Source organism: Bombina bombina, chromosome 4, assembly GCF_027579735.1.
Source record: "Bombina bombina isolate aBomBom1 chromosome 4, aBomBom1.pri, whole genome shotgun sequence".
Taxonomy (NCBI): Eukaryota; Metazoa; Chordata; class Amphibia; order Anura; family Bombinatoridae; genus Bombina; species Bombina bombina.
The window spans coordinates 698,462,164-698,475,949 of record NC_069502.1 but is presented as its reverse complement, the minus strand read 5'-3'; positions in this window follow the sequence as shown (position 1 = coordinate 698,475,949).

The following is a 13,786-nucleotide window of genomic DNA, read 5'->3' as shown; positions in this document are numbered from 1 at the left end:
GTTAGCGCTCATTTGGTTTCACTCGCCGTGCAAACGTTTTACTTTCAACTCTTAAAACGTTCGTCACCCGACGCATGCAAAAAAACTTCTGTCTATCTAAGTTTGCACTCGAGCAGCAGCAATAAATAGCACTCCACTTGTAATCTAGCCCTAAATAGTTGATAAAATAGATAACAAGTGTGGAAGAACAAGTGATGCAAGACTCAATAGGAAAGCTTTCCCCTGTAGCTGTGGAAATACATTCTGTACCTAAGTGATCACAAGCTTTGCATGTATTATTGCCACATTAGTTGTAATCACAAACTCCAGCTATTAGATGGTGATTTTAACTTTAAAGGAGGTAAATGTTACCAATAGACAGTTTTTTTTCTATAAAAAAATTATACATGACTGAACTACATTTTCTATATGTAGCAATGAGAAATGTTTTGACTATTAAACAGATCTGATCAATTTGATTGGTAAATTGTTTAGTGAAACGTAAAGGGATAGTAAAGTCATAATTAGACATTCATGATTTAGACAGGACAATACAGCAACTTTCCAATTTACTTCTATTATTTAATTTGCTTCCTTCTCTTGTTATCCTTTGCTGAAAGGTTTATCTAGGTAAGCTCAGAGCAGAAAGGAACCTAGGTTCTAGCTGCTGATTGGTGGCTGCTTATATATACAGATTGTCATTAGCTCACCCATGTGTTCAGTTAGAAAGTACTAGTGCTTTGCTGCTCCATCAACAAATGATATAACAAAATTAAATAATTTTATAATAAAAGTAAACTTGAAAGTTGTTTAAAATTGTATGTTCTACCCAAATCATGAAATACATTTTTTGGGTTTCATGTCCCTTTAAATGCAGAGAACAGCCCATAGATGAGCATAGAAATATTTGCTTACCTAGAATCTTGTGAGAGATCTCACAGTGCTAATGAGTTCTGAACTAAAATTAATGGTTTGCGTGACAGTGAAAGCAGATACTCGCTAATTTCAGGACTTCTTTAATTTTTAGGGGCCAATTTATCAAGGGCCGAATGGCCCCTGATGCCCCTGTTTCCGCGCGAGCCTTCACGCTCGCCGGAAGCAGCTGCTCCTTAACTGGTCCTTAACGGGTTGATTGGCACCCCCTGCTAGCGGCCAATTGTTAAATTGGCCCTATAGACTTTAACGAATAGCGCTGCTGAAAAATAGCTTAACACTCTCTCTCTCTCTCTCTCTCTCTCTCTCTCTCTCTCTATATATATATATATATATATATATATAATTATTTTTTGTAAAAAATATATAAATATATATATATATATATATATATATAAATAATATATCTATCTATCATCTATCTATCTATCTATCTATCTATCTATCTATATATATCTATCTATCTATCTATCTATATCTATCTATCTATCTATCTATCTATCTATCTATATATATATATATATATATATATATATATATGATATATGATAGACATAGGAACATATATATATCCCTTTCCATTTAAACACCATTTTATATTTTTTAAATTAATATTTATGTGAATATGTTTTATTATATAGTGCATATACAACTGTAACATTTTATTTGAATGTATTTATTTTGTGCTTGGTGCACATTTATTTTTAGCCCTAACCCTCTTCGTAAAGTCTTCAGTCATGCTAACCTGACAATCACAAATTTAGATTGCACTCAATGGTATGAGTTTACTTTAAATTTGTAATAAGCTTGCAAATTGGCACGGACACAATATTGCAATATTGAGCTGTGGTAAAGTTAGCGTGCCACTTGTAATCTAGGGGCGAGATTACTTATGTGGTGTATTTTTTAGTGCAACTGCTGAAACCCACGTTGTATGAAAGTTCACCTTGCACATCGGGTAAATCACATAACACGCACCGCTATATGATTGATATACTGGCATAAGTTGGAAAAACTGGTGAGGTTTAGAAATGTACGCAACTGCACATTTCTGGCATTGTCAGTAACTTACGCCAGTATATTGCATGCGTAACTAAAACATAAAGAATAGTTTATTATAAATGTTGAATTCACACGTAAAAATGTAAACCGAAACAAAAAAAATAAACCGACACATCAAAACGCCATTCAAAACCCCTAAACCACCACTCCCTCACGTCGCAAACATTAATAAAATGTATTAACCCCTAAACTGCCATCCCCACAACGCAAAGTATCTAATTTAACAACTAACCCCTAATGCTCCATCCCCACACAACGCAAAGCATTAAACTAATAACTAAGCCTCCTAATCTAACACCCCCTATCTTAACCCCAATTAAAATACACTTAAATAAAATTTAAAGTATACTAACTACCTTAAAAATAAATACAAAAAAAAATTTACAAAAAAAACTAACTTTACAGAAAAAAAAACAAAATAAAACTAACATTACTAAAAATAATAATAAAAATAAAAGCAAGGCTGCCTTGTCAGGAGCTGTGAGACATGACCATGAGATAAAATACTTCACGAATATGGAGGTGTAGGCGCCAGACCCAGGTGTAGGTGAAATGTCAGAACAGCCAAGGCCAGCCCCTTTAAACACTGTTCATTTTATTCAATGAGACTACTTTATCAAAAGGAAAGAGAATGGTATTGTGGATGTAATTATTGTTTTTCCCTATTACTTCTGGTTCTCGTTTGATGTGCGAGATATCATTTATTGTACCTCACACAGCTTTACATATTAAAGTGAAGGTAAACTTTGCAAGGTGCGATAATTTTAAATGCAAATCCAAAGCAAATTAAGGGTACTTTAAGTCATCATTTTTTGTATTTTAAAATATTTACCTAGTTATCGCCGTTTTTCTATCCAATTCGACTCGTTATATAAACAGCCCGTTTTTTTTTTTTTTTTTTTATCAGTCCGGTCACGTTCTTCAAGTAGCCAATCAAAGGTCTGGCCGTTAGGCGGCCGTCATTTGACGTCACTACATTTCTGGACGTTCTGCGCATGCGTTGGCTATATATTCCTCTCCCTTCCAAGCCGTGCTCGTTCATGATTAGCGCATGCGCAATTCATCCTAAGTATAAATCTTCATAACGCACTTTATTTCGAAGCAATTTGCAACAGTATCGGTGGCTACAACCTGTTTTGCTACACTTCACTTGAGCGCTGCAATAGTAAGTTGTTTTTTTTACCGTGGTGCAATCGGAATGTACGGCGAGATGTGCGCATGTGCAATTTGTCCTTCAATCGTGAACGCGCTTTTCAAGTACGTATAGAGCGGGTGGGACCGCTCTATACGTGATAGTCAGAAACCAGGAAATACATGTAGGGAGGAGCTAAGACCGGCCGAGAACGTTGATAAAAACAGTTGGTTATACATGTGTATATATACTAATATGTTATGAAAAATTAGCGATCTTACTATGTAGTACATGGGTAACATAATACTGCTTTCAAAAACGAAAAAGTTTACCTTCACTTTAAAGGGACATGAAACTCAAAACTTTTCTTTCATGGTACAGATAGAGTATACAATTCGACAAAAACAAAAACAAATTTGGTTCATTCTCTTGTTATCATTTGTTAAAGAAGCTGCAATGCACTGGAAGCTAGCTGAGCTCATCGAGCGAAATGTGCACTCACTATTCAGCAACTACCTCCCTTAAGTGCATTGCTGCTCCTGAGCCTACAAAGGTGTGCTTTTTAACAAATAATATTAAGAGAACAAAGCAATTTAGATAAGGGAAGGAAATCAGACAGTTGTGTTGCAGAAATGCCCAGTAATAAAATGCTGGCAATATAGGTGAAATAGTCATAATTCTATGGGCTATGTTGAGTAATGTAATTTGAGCACCCAATTTCTAAATACATCACTATTTTAAAGGTATTTTTATTTTGTACATTAAATTAAAGGGACACTGAACCCATTTTTTTTTTTTCGGGATTCAGATAGAGCATGCAATTTTAAGCAACTTTCTAATTTACTCCTATTTTCAATTTTCTTCATTCTCTTGGTATCTTTATTTGAAATGTAAGAATGTAAGTTTAGATGCGGGCCCATTTTTGGTGAACAACCTGGGTTGTCCTTGCTGATTGGAGGATAAATTCACCCACCAATAAAAAAGTGCTGTCCAGAGTCCTGAACAAAAAAAAAAACCTTAGATGCTTTCTTTTTCAAATAAAGATAGCAAGAGAATAAAGAAAAAATGATAATAGGAGTAAATGAGAAAGTTGCTTAAAATTGCATGCTCTATCTGAATCACGAAAAAAAAAAAAAATATTGGGGGTTCAGTGTCCCTTTAATGTAAATTAGTTTATTCATATGCAAGAATTCCAAGAAAGCATAACTTTCAAGCATTACTTTTTAAGTCATTCATAATCTGGCTTCCGTGTACAACATTTTGTTAATGCATTTTTCCTCCTTTGAAATATTGTTGCCTTTTGAGCTTTGTTAAATTGTTTAATTTATTTCAATATTTCAATCACATTATATTCAATCTCTTCCTCAAGCTATACATCTTAAACTCCTTTATTTAATGATTCACATTGACCAGGCCAGCAGTTTCCGTGCCTCTCTGTCATCATTTTTGGATGTTTCAACTGCTACCTGAAAGCAGAACAAATTGTCATCTGCACAAGCACAATTTCAGTAAGTGTAAGTTAGAGGCATGAAGGTGCTGTATACATTTAAAGTGGTGCTCATGTGCATTTCAAATTCAACTAGAATGTCTGTTTAATGCATAAATCCTAGTTCAATGAGTACAATCAATAAAAACAAAACACTTTTTTCCATATAAAATGTTATTATTTTTTGTTCATTTTCTCTCTTTGCAAATGTTTTCACATAAAAAGGCAGAAACAATACAAGTATTATCATTTAATAAGGCATTAAACACATTGGGCTCCATTTTTTAAGCTTTAGTGCAGTCTGTAGCCAAAGATTAAGAAGCAGCGGTCATCAGACCATTGCTTCCTAACCTATATGCCAGCTTTGAGGTTCATGGAAGCAAACCTTGCCCGTCCAGTTTCTTAAATGGGGCCCTTTGAGATTGGAATATAAAGGGACAGATTACGAGTGGCACGTTAACAGTTATGCAAGTGCAAAAAGGGTTTATCGAGGGTGTTTGCACGTGCCGGGTTTACCACTCGTATTACAAGTTGAAAGTAAACGCGAATGCATGAGAGAAATGACAATTTATGCTAGAATGATTACCGCATCCTCAGAGCTCTGGTCAACTGTTTTGTGAACAAAGAAAATCTCATGAAACACAAAAAATACATTACACTGATAACACCATCTAATAAAAATTATTAAAAAAATATTGCACAAAAAAGTTATAAGGGCTCAAAGATATGAGGCCTCACATGTTAGGGGAAAAAAGGCTGCAAAGGGTCATTACTTACATACACATGTCTAAATATGTACTGTATATGTATGCTTATATATGTTTATATGTGTGTACATATGTATTTATATGTGTATATATGTATCTACAGACATATCTACTCATAAACACATACATACATATGCCTATATGCATTGGAGCCCTTTGCAGTTAAGTAGATGAAAACATGAAAAAGCATATTTCTGCAATATTTTTATTTAATAAAGTGTTATACTGTGTATTTACTGTAAAAAAATGTCACATCCCAACGTTCTGCACATGGGGGTATATGTTCTAAGTATTTGGAAATAGATATTCCTATATACTGTATATCTGTATATATCTATACCTACACATAATCATGTATATATGTGTGTGTATATATATATGTATATATATATATATATATATAAGTCCAAGTTTGAAAGCACTCACCGGATTTGCAAAAAAACGATTATTTTATTTGTTTGAACGTTTTCGGGGTCTCCCCATCCTCAGATACACAAAGCAAACAAGTGTTACTTACCACCCTTAAATACTTCCTAATACCCTGTGTCTACAGCTCTGCATGTTCGTTAACAGTGCGGTGGCGTCCAACCCGCGCTACTGTGCATGCAGGCCAACTGAAAAAAAGCATAGTGACGATTAAAAACATAATTGGAATATACAAGCAGGGCTGAAGCATCGTTCAGTACTTCTAAGCTATAGCATTATTTAGAAACATTTTACTGCTGCTAATATGGTTATCTAATCTACACATTGGGGGATATCTATCAAGCCGTCAACTTTGTTGAGTTTGACGGCACTAATACGCTTGCCTAACATCACCTAACATCACGGCCACGAACCTAAATACGATATCTATATTTATAAAAAAAGCCGCCAAAAAGCCACGCACCAAGTACAGGGCAATGAGCATCGGACTGTTGTTAGATAACAGTCATCGATTTTGCATCTATTCGGCTTTTTACCAATTTTATTTATACCCAGTCACTAAATGCCGCCACTATACTAAAATGTTTAACCCCTATCCCGCCGCTCCCGAACCCCGCCGCCACTAAATAAATTTATTAACCCCTATCCCGCCGCTCCTGGACCCCACCGCCACTAAATAAAGTTATTAACCCCTATCCAGCCACTCCCGGACCCCGTCGCAACCTAAATAAAGTCATTAACCCCTATCCAGCTGCTCCCGGACCCCGTTGCCACTAAATAAACTTATTAACCCCTAAACCTCTGGCCTCCAACATCACTACCACTAGCTAAACCTATTAACCCCTAAACTGCCAGCCCACACATCGCCATAAACTAAATTAAGCTATTAACCCCTAAACCTAACAACCCGCTAACTTTAAATAAAAATTACAACATCCCTATCTTCAAATAAATGTAAACTTACCTGTAGAATTAAAATAAACTATTTTTAAACTATTAATTAACCTACCATAACTATTATACTACAATTAAATTAAACTAGCAATTAAATAAATTAAATTACATATTAAAAAAAACCTAACCCTACAAAAATTATTTAAATATACTATTAAATCTAATTACAAAAGCCTACATTAAACTACAAATGGGCCTTAAAAGGGCCTTTTGTGGGGCATTGCCCCAAAGAAATCAGCTCTTTTACCTGTACAAAAAACATACAAACACCCCCCAACAGTAAAACCCATCACCCCCACAACCAACCCCCCCAAATTAAAACCCTATCTAAAATAACCTAAGCTCCTCATTGCCCTGAAAAGGGCATTTTTATGGGCATTGACCTTAAAAGGGCATTTAGCTCTTTTACTGCCAATATAAGGATATTTTTCCAGATGTTCTTTGATGGCACATTTTCCTTCACCAAGTGGTATAATGCTATACAAGCTTGCGATATCAAGGGTCACCAGGATGTCACTAGCCTCTCAATCTTGCCAGTCTCTCAGAAGTTAAATCAGCTGAATTGGGTCCAGAAGGAAAGATGAACAATTTCTTACAATTGGTTGTAGAAGGCTGTCAACAAATGTAGCCAGAGGTTGGAGGATAGACCCTCTGGCAGACACAATAGGTCTGCCAGGGGGTTTAGTCCAATGCTTGTGCACATTCGGTAGAGTATATTGAACAGGCACAATTGGAAAGTCAACTATTAGGTAGAGATTTGTTGGTGTACATGCAAGTCAATCTCTTTCTTAAAACCCTTAGTAGGATCACTTAATTTCTTGTATGTAATAACATCTGAGAGTTGTGACAAGATTTTATTCTTAGGGGCCTATTTATTAAGGTGCGAGCGGACATAATCTGATATAGCGGATCATGCCTGCTGCATTTCTGGTGAACTGCTTGTGCAATGCCGCCCCCTACAGACTTGTGGCCAATCAGCCCCTAGCAGGTGTTGTCAATCAACCCAATCATATAGAATTGATGTCCATGGCCTCAGAGCAGGCGGACAAGTTATGGAGCCTTTAGACCGCTGCATCAAAACTACTGTTTCCAGCATCCTGAAGGAGCTTGATAATTGGGCCCCTTATAGTCCACAAAATTCTGTAGGACAAGGGCACCACCCTTGTCTGCCTCTCTGATCACTATCTGTGGATTATCTCTCAGATCACATAGTGATTTTCGTTCATCTTTAGTTCGATTCTAAGAGAAGGAGAAAATCCAATGGCACTACATTTAAATAAATATAAATGGAGTGATTGTGTAAAACTGTGAAGTGGAGCGCTGGACTCAACCCACGTTGCCGACCTCTTATACTACCTCCTTCCTAGGTAGTTCTGGATTCAAAATGGAATTTAATATGTGGAGTGTAGGTGGCGCTAGAAGTACACTAGGTATACCAAGCAATGGGTTAATAAACTGATTTTCTAAGTCTGTATTTTACTAATGTCCTTAAATGCATTGGGTGGTGATAAAAAAGATTCTAAAACTGAGTGGATATTAACTCAAATTTATTCAATAATGTGAACATAGAAATCAACAAGATCAATCATGCATGTGGCCCACACTAATCAATCACAACACCTTTCAAATCACAATTAGAATATCAACATTAAAAAATCACACTTTGTCATTAAAATGTAAAAATATAGCAGCAATAATCTTTAAATAAATAAATCCCAGTGAGGCAGTAGTAAGGCAATATAAATGCAATAAGAATGCAATAAAAATGCAATAAAAAAGAATGCAATAAAAAATGCCGTAAAAATTGTTGAGGCAATTGTATTTTTGTTCTATGTGCCTTATAAAGGTACCTATTCGTTTTGGTCTTATGAGACGGTTTTGTCCATAGATATGTTCCTTATCATAGTCAGATTTGGGATAAACTTTCTCTTAAGTGTATAGGGCAAAACTCTGGTAATTCAAGTCTCTTTCGTACTATGCCCTATTGAAAGGTAATTCTTATTTACACTTCTTTGTAAGGATCCCAAAGTATTGAACAGCAGTTAAAGGTAGGTCTTTCTTTTAAAAAGGATTCCCAAACTGGATCAACTATTACAGTAGAGTCTTATTTCAAGTAAACTTCAACGGACTGCCGTGGCCCGGTCTAGATGTGACTTAGCAGGGGGACCTGATATCAGTACAGACACTCTCACCTGCTTCTCCTTGTCCGAGTATATCGGCTTCTGTGTGGATTTGATGTTATGGATACGTCACGGACCTCCGGGTCCCACCACGTAACTGTCTTCACTTGCGCAAGTCTTACCTCAGTTACCTTCGTATCCGGACTTACAGCCTGAAGCGATTCTCTGCTCTTTAAGTACTCTGTACGCAGAGTTGGTTAGCGCTGTGTGTCCTCTTTGAATACCTTCCAAACCTTTCTACGCGTTTCACCCCTAAGGTGTGGGGCTTTTTCAAGATCTAGTGTAAGAGTCAGGTCTGCCTTATATCTCCCCTACCTGCATTTGATTTGTTGTTAGTTTTTTCACTTCCTCCGGTCACTCTGGAAGTTAAACTTTAAAAGGTGGGATCCTCATGTCCACACGGACAAACGTATCGTTTATGGATATCTTCCTTATAATTACGCTTTTCTCAATTGGGTAATTTGTAAAGAACTCCTGTATTGCCTTAATAAAAAATCCCTGTATTGCCTTATTAAAAAATATATATAAGAGGACCATACATATAAATTTAAATTGCATTTAATATAAAATTTATTATTCAAAAGGGTAATAATACATATATATATATCCCTCCTAGGGAATCGAACCTAAGATCCCCATGGATAAGGGATAAGACGTTACCTCCATACCATTCAGTGCTCATACAACTAGACCATACTCCCAAATTATATATGAACCAACATATTCATAACACAGGCTTTTCTGAATTTCTTTGTTTTCTTTTGACTATATATGTTATTAGCTAAGGTAGCACAGTTTAGTGTATCTAAATAGTGGAATCCTTATTTTCGGGCTTCTAGCTTTATTACTGTCTGGGAGTGGCTAAAATGTGTGTTTATAAACCTCATTCTATAATTCTACAACAAATATTTGATTCGCTACCATTAAATAAAAATTAAAATTAAAGTCCTTAGATTAATTTTTCACAGTTAAGCTCCAGCTAAATTTTAATTATTACTAGATACCGATCTAGTCTATGGGGAATCGAACTCGGGGACTCTGGTTGCTAAGCTAGAATTCTACCGCTATGCTATCGAGGCGTACAATGATCTTGTTATAATCTTTTAAAATGTAATCTTTTTAAAATATAGTATAATTATATCTACAATCCTAGATTTACAGTGCAGTTTTAAAAGGTCAAGTGTTAATTAATTACAGAAAATAAATATAATATTTTTGAATATGATAATTTTTAAAAAATTTTGTATATATAATAATTAAAATAATAATCATTTTTGGGATGGTGAAAAATTAACAGAAACATGTGAATTTAAAAGTGGGTGCTATTTTATGATAAAAATGGATTTAAATCCAGTTCGGAATTTAAGCCGTTTGGGTGCAGGGTATTAAAATTATAAATCATCTCTGCCTCCTTTTTCAGGAGCAAAGTGTCCAGATTTCCCCCTCTCCAATTACCTTTTATTTTACATAAGCCCCAAAATTTTAGGTCTTTTGTGCTGTTTTTATGTACCTCTCTAAAGTGCTGATATAAGTGCGTCTCTAATATACCTTTTTCAATTTGCCAGAGGTGCTCACGGATTCTATCACGTAGCATTCTTGATGTTTCTCCTATATAAATCAAACCACATGAGCATTGTAGCATATATATAACACCTCTACTGCTACATCTTAGGACATCTTTAATTTTATATTGAATATTTAATCCTGGAATATTGATGTTTTTCTTCTTTGTACTATGCTTACACGATTTACATGAAATGCAAGGGAAAAACCCATTTAATTCTTTGCCCCATAAGTCCTTTTCTTTACCTTTCTGAAACATTTTTCCTTTTTTAAACTCGCTTGGGGCTAGCATAGATTTCAGATTTTTTGTTTTTTTAAAAACCATTCTAGGGAACGGTGGTAGTTTGTCCCCTACTATAGGGTCACTTTTTACAATATGCCAGTGTTTCTTTAATATTTTCCTTATCCTATTGTGGTCATCACTAAATTCTGTTATGAATGGTACGTCATATTCGTCTCTGTTTGAATTAACTTTAGTTTTGTATGTAAGTAGTGTCTCCCTTTCTGTTTTTCTGGCTCTTGTAACAGCATTATTTATAGTCTCCTCTTTGTAGCCTCTATCTACAAATTTCTTCTCTAATAATTTAATTTGGTCCTCAAAGTCATCTATTTCAGTGCAATTTTTCCTGATTCTCAGGCATTGTCCTACTGGAATATTATTTTTCCACTTAGAAAAGTGGCAGCTGGATGCATGGATATAGTTGTTAGAATCGGTTGGTTTGAAGTGGGTCTTTGTTATCAGTTTATTATTTTCTACCCTAATATCCAAGTCTAGAAATGTTATAGTATCCTTACTTATTTGATAGGTAAAGGATAATCCTTTATCGTTGTTATTCATTATTCCAAAAACATTCTTAAGATCTTCTTCACTTCCTTTCCATAGGATGATAATATCATCAATATACCTTTTAAAAAGCACGAGACTCGCACCTTTATAAGGCACATAGAACAAAAATACAATTGCCTCAACAATTTTTACGGCATTTTTTATTGCATTCTTTTTTATTGCATTTTTATTGCATTCTTATTGCATTTGTATTGCCTTACTACTGCCTCACTGGGATTTATTTATTTAAAGATTATTGCTGCTATATTTTTACATTTTAATGACAAAGTGTGATTTTTTAATGTTGATATTCTAATTGTGATTTGAAAGGTGTTGTGATTGATTAGTGTGGGCCACATGCATGATTGATCTTGTTGATTTCTATGTTCACATTATTGAATAAATTTGAGTTAATATCCACTCAGTTTTAGAATCTTTTTTATCACCACCCAATGCATTTAAGGACATTAGTAAAATACAGACTTAGAAAATCAGTTTATTAACCCATTGCTTGGTATACCTAGTGTACTTCTAGCGCCACCTACACTCCACATATTAAATTCCATTTAAATAAATATAGACTTCTGTCCAGTAACAGGATACTTGGGTATTAATAACCAAAGTTCCGGGGTAGGTGCTGTGTATATTAGAGACTGAAATGTTAGAAAATTGTGGAGAATAGGGGGTTCTGCACAACAAGTATACACGTTTAGCACTCTGAAGTCATAAAGGTTGAGTAACCCTTAGGTGATACTACAAGTCACAGAAATAATGTGTCAATACTATGGTAAATAATGGGTAAGATAGATGAGAGAAAACTAAAATAAAAAATAACTTTTATTTCTACAAAGGTTAAAAAATTCCTCACACAAACACAACACACAATTAAAACTACGAATAGAGGGGATAGACTCAGCGTTCCCCCTACTAATAATGGACGCTATGAATGTAGCGTAATACTTATCGTAGTCATATAATAATGGAAATAAATTAAATTAAGTATAATAGCTGGCCTATGGGTAGTGGCCAGAGTAAATTCTTGTTTTTTTCCAAAAGTATATATAGACTGCTTAGTAGTATTGTCTCTTTAGTGGTGAAAGAGTGTTGGTGGGTAGTGCATAAGCAATTGGGTTGCCAGACAATTAGATGGATAAGGCACTGTAGAGTGTAAAGACTAACAGTAACACAACAATAACTGCTCTGTAAGGAATCTTACATAGAGGGCAGTATGTCCAGTGAATATAGATAAAAAGAACTGGCTGGTATTTAAAGGGACACTGTAGCCAAAAAAAATCTTTTGTGATTCAGATAGAGCATGCAATTTTAAGCAACTTTCTAATTTACTCCTATGATCAAACTGTCTTCATTTTCTTGGTATGTTTATGTTTATTTGAAAAACAAGAATGTAATTTTAGATGCCGGCCCATTTTAGGTGAACAACCTGGGTTGTCCTTGCTGATTGGACAGCACCTTTAAACAAGTGCTGTCCATGGTTCTGAACCCACAATTTGCTGGCTCCTTATCTGAGATGCCTTCTTTTCAAATAAAGATTGCAAGAGAATGAAGAAAAATTGATAATAAAAGTAAATTAGAAAGTTGCTTACAATTACATGCTCTATCTGAACCATGAAAAAAAAATTGGGTTCAGTGTCCCTTTAATTATGCTTGAATATAATAGAGTCAGAATCAAGCACTATTAAAGGGACATGAAACCCAATTTTTTTCTTTTGTGATTTAGAAAGAGCATGTCATTTTAAACAACTTTCTAATTTACTTATATTATCTAATTTGCTTCATTCTCTTGATATCACTTGCTGAAAAGCATATCTAGATATGCTCAGTAGCTGCTGATTGGTTGCTGCACATAGAGGCCATGTGTGATTGGCTCACACATGTGCATTGCTATTTCTTCAACAAATAAAACAAATAATATCTAAAGAATTGAGCAAAATAGATAATAGAAGTAAATTGGAAAGTTGTTTAAAATTGCATGCCCTATCTGAATCATGAAAGTTTAATTTTGACTAGACTGTCTCTTTATGTACTAAGCTAGTTAATGCACTAAGTTAATGCATATGAAGATCATTCACCAATAGTATGATGATTATAGTGTGTTATCAAATGCTATTATGGTAAGAGTTCGGCAGAGAAACAAATCAACAATGATTGTCTTTTTAGTGGGGTATAGCTTTAATTGGATGTATTAATACTATAGCAATATAAGATACATGCTGTGTATAACTAAAGTGTACCCACTGGGTGAATTATTTCGCAGTATTGATAACTTAGAATTGAATCAAGATGGTATTCATTGGTATGCTGGTTGTTACTTGTGTTGATACTGTGGAGTTGTTCTTTGTTAAACATTAGTTGAAAAACAGTTCTCTGATCACAGATCTTAGTGAAAAGTAGTTTCACTAAATTAGAATAGCAAGTGATTAGATATTTGATTTTGAGCACCTGAATAACGTTGGTTAG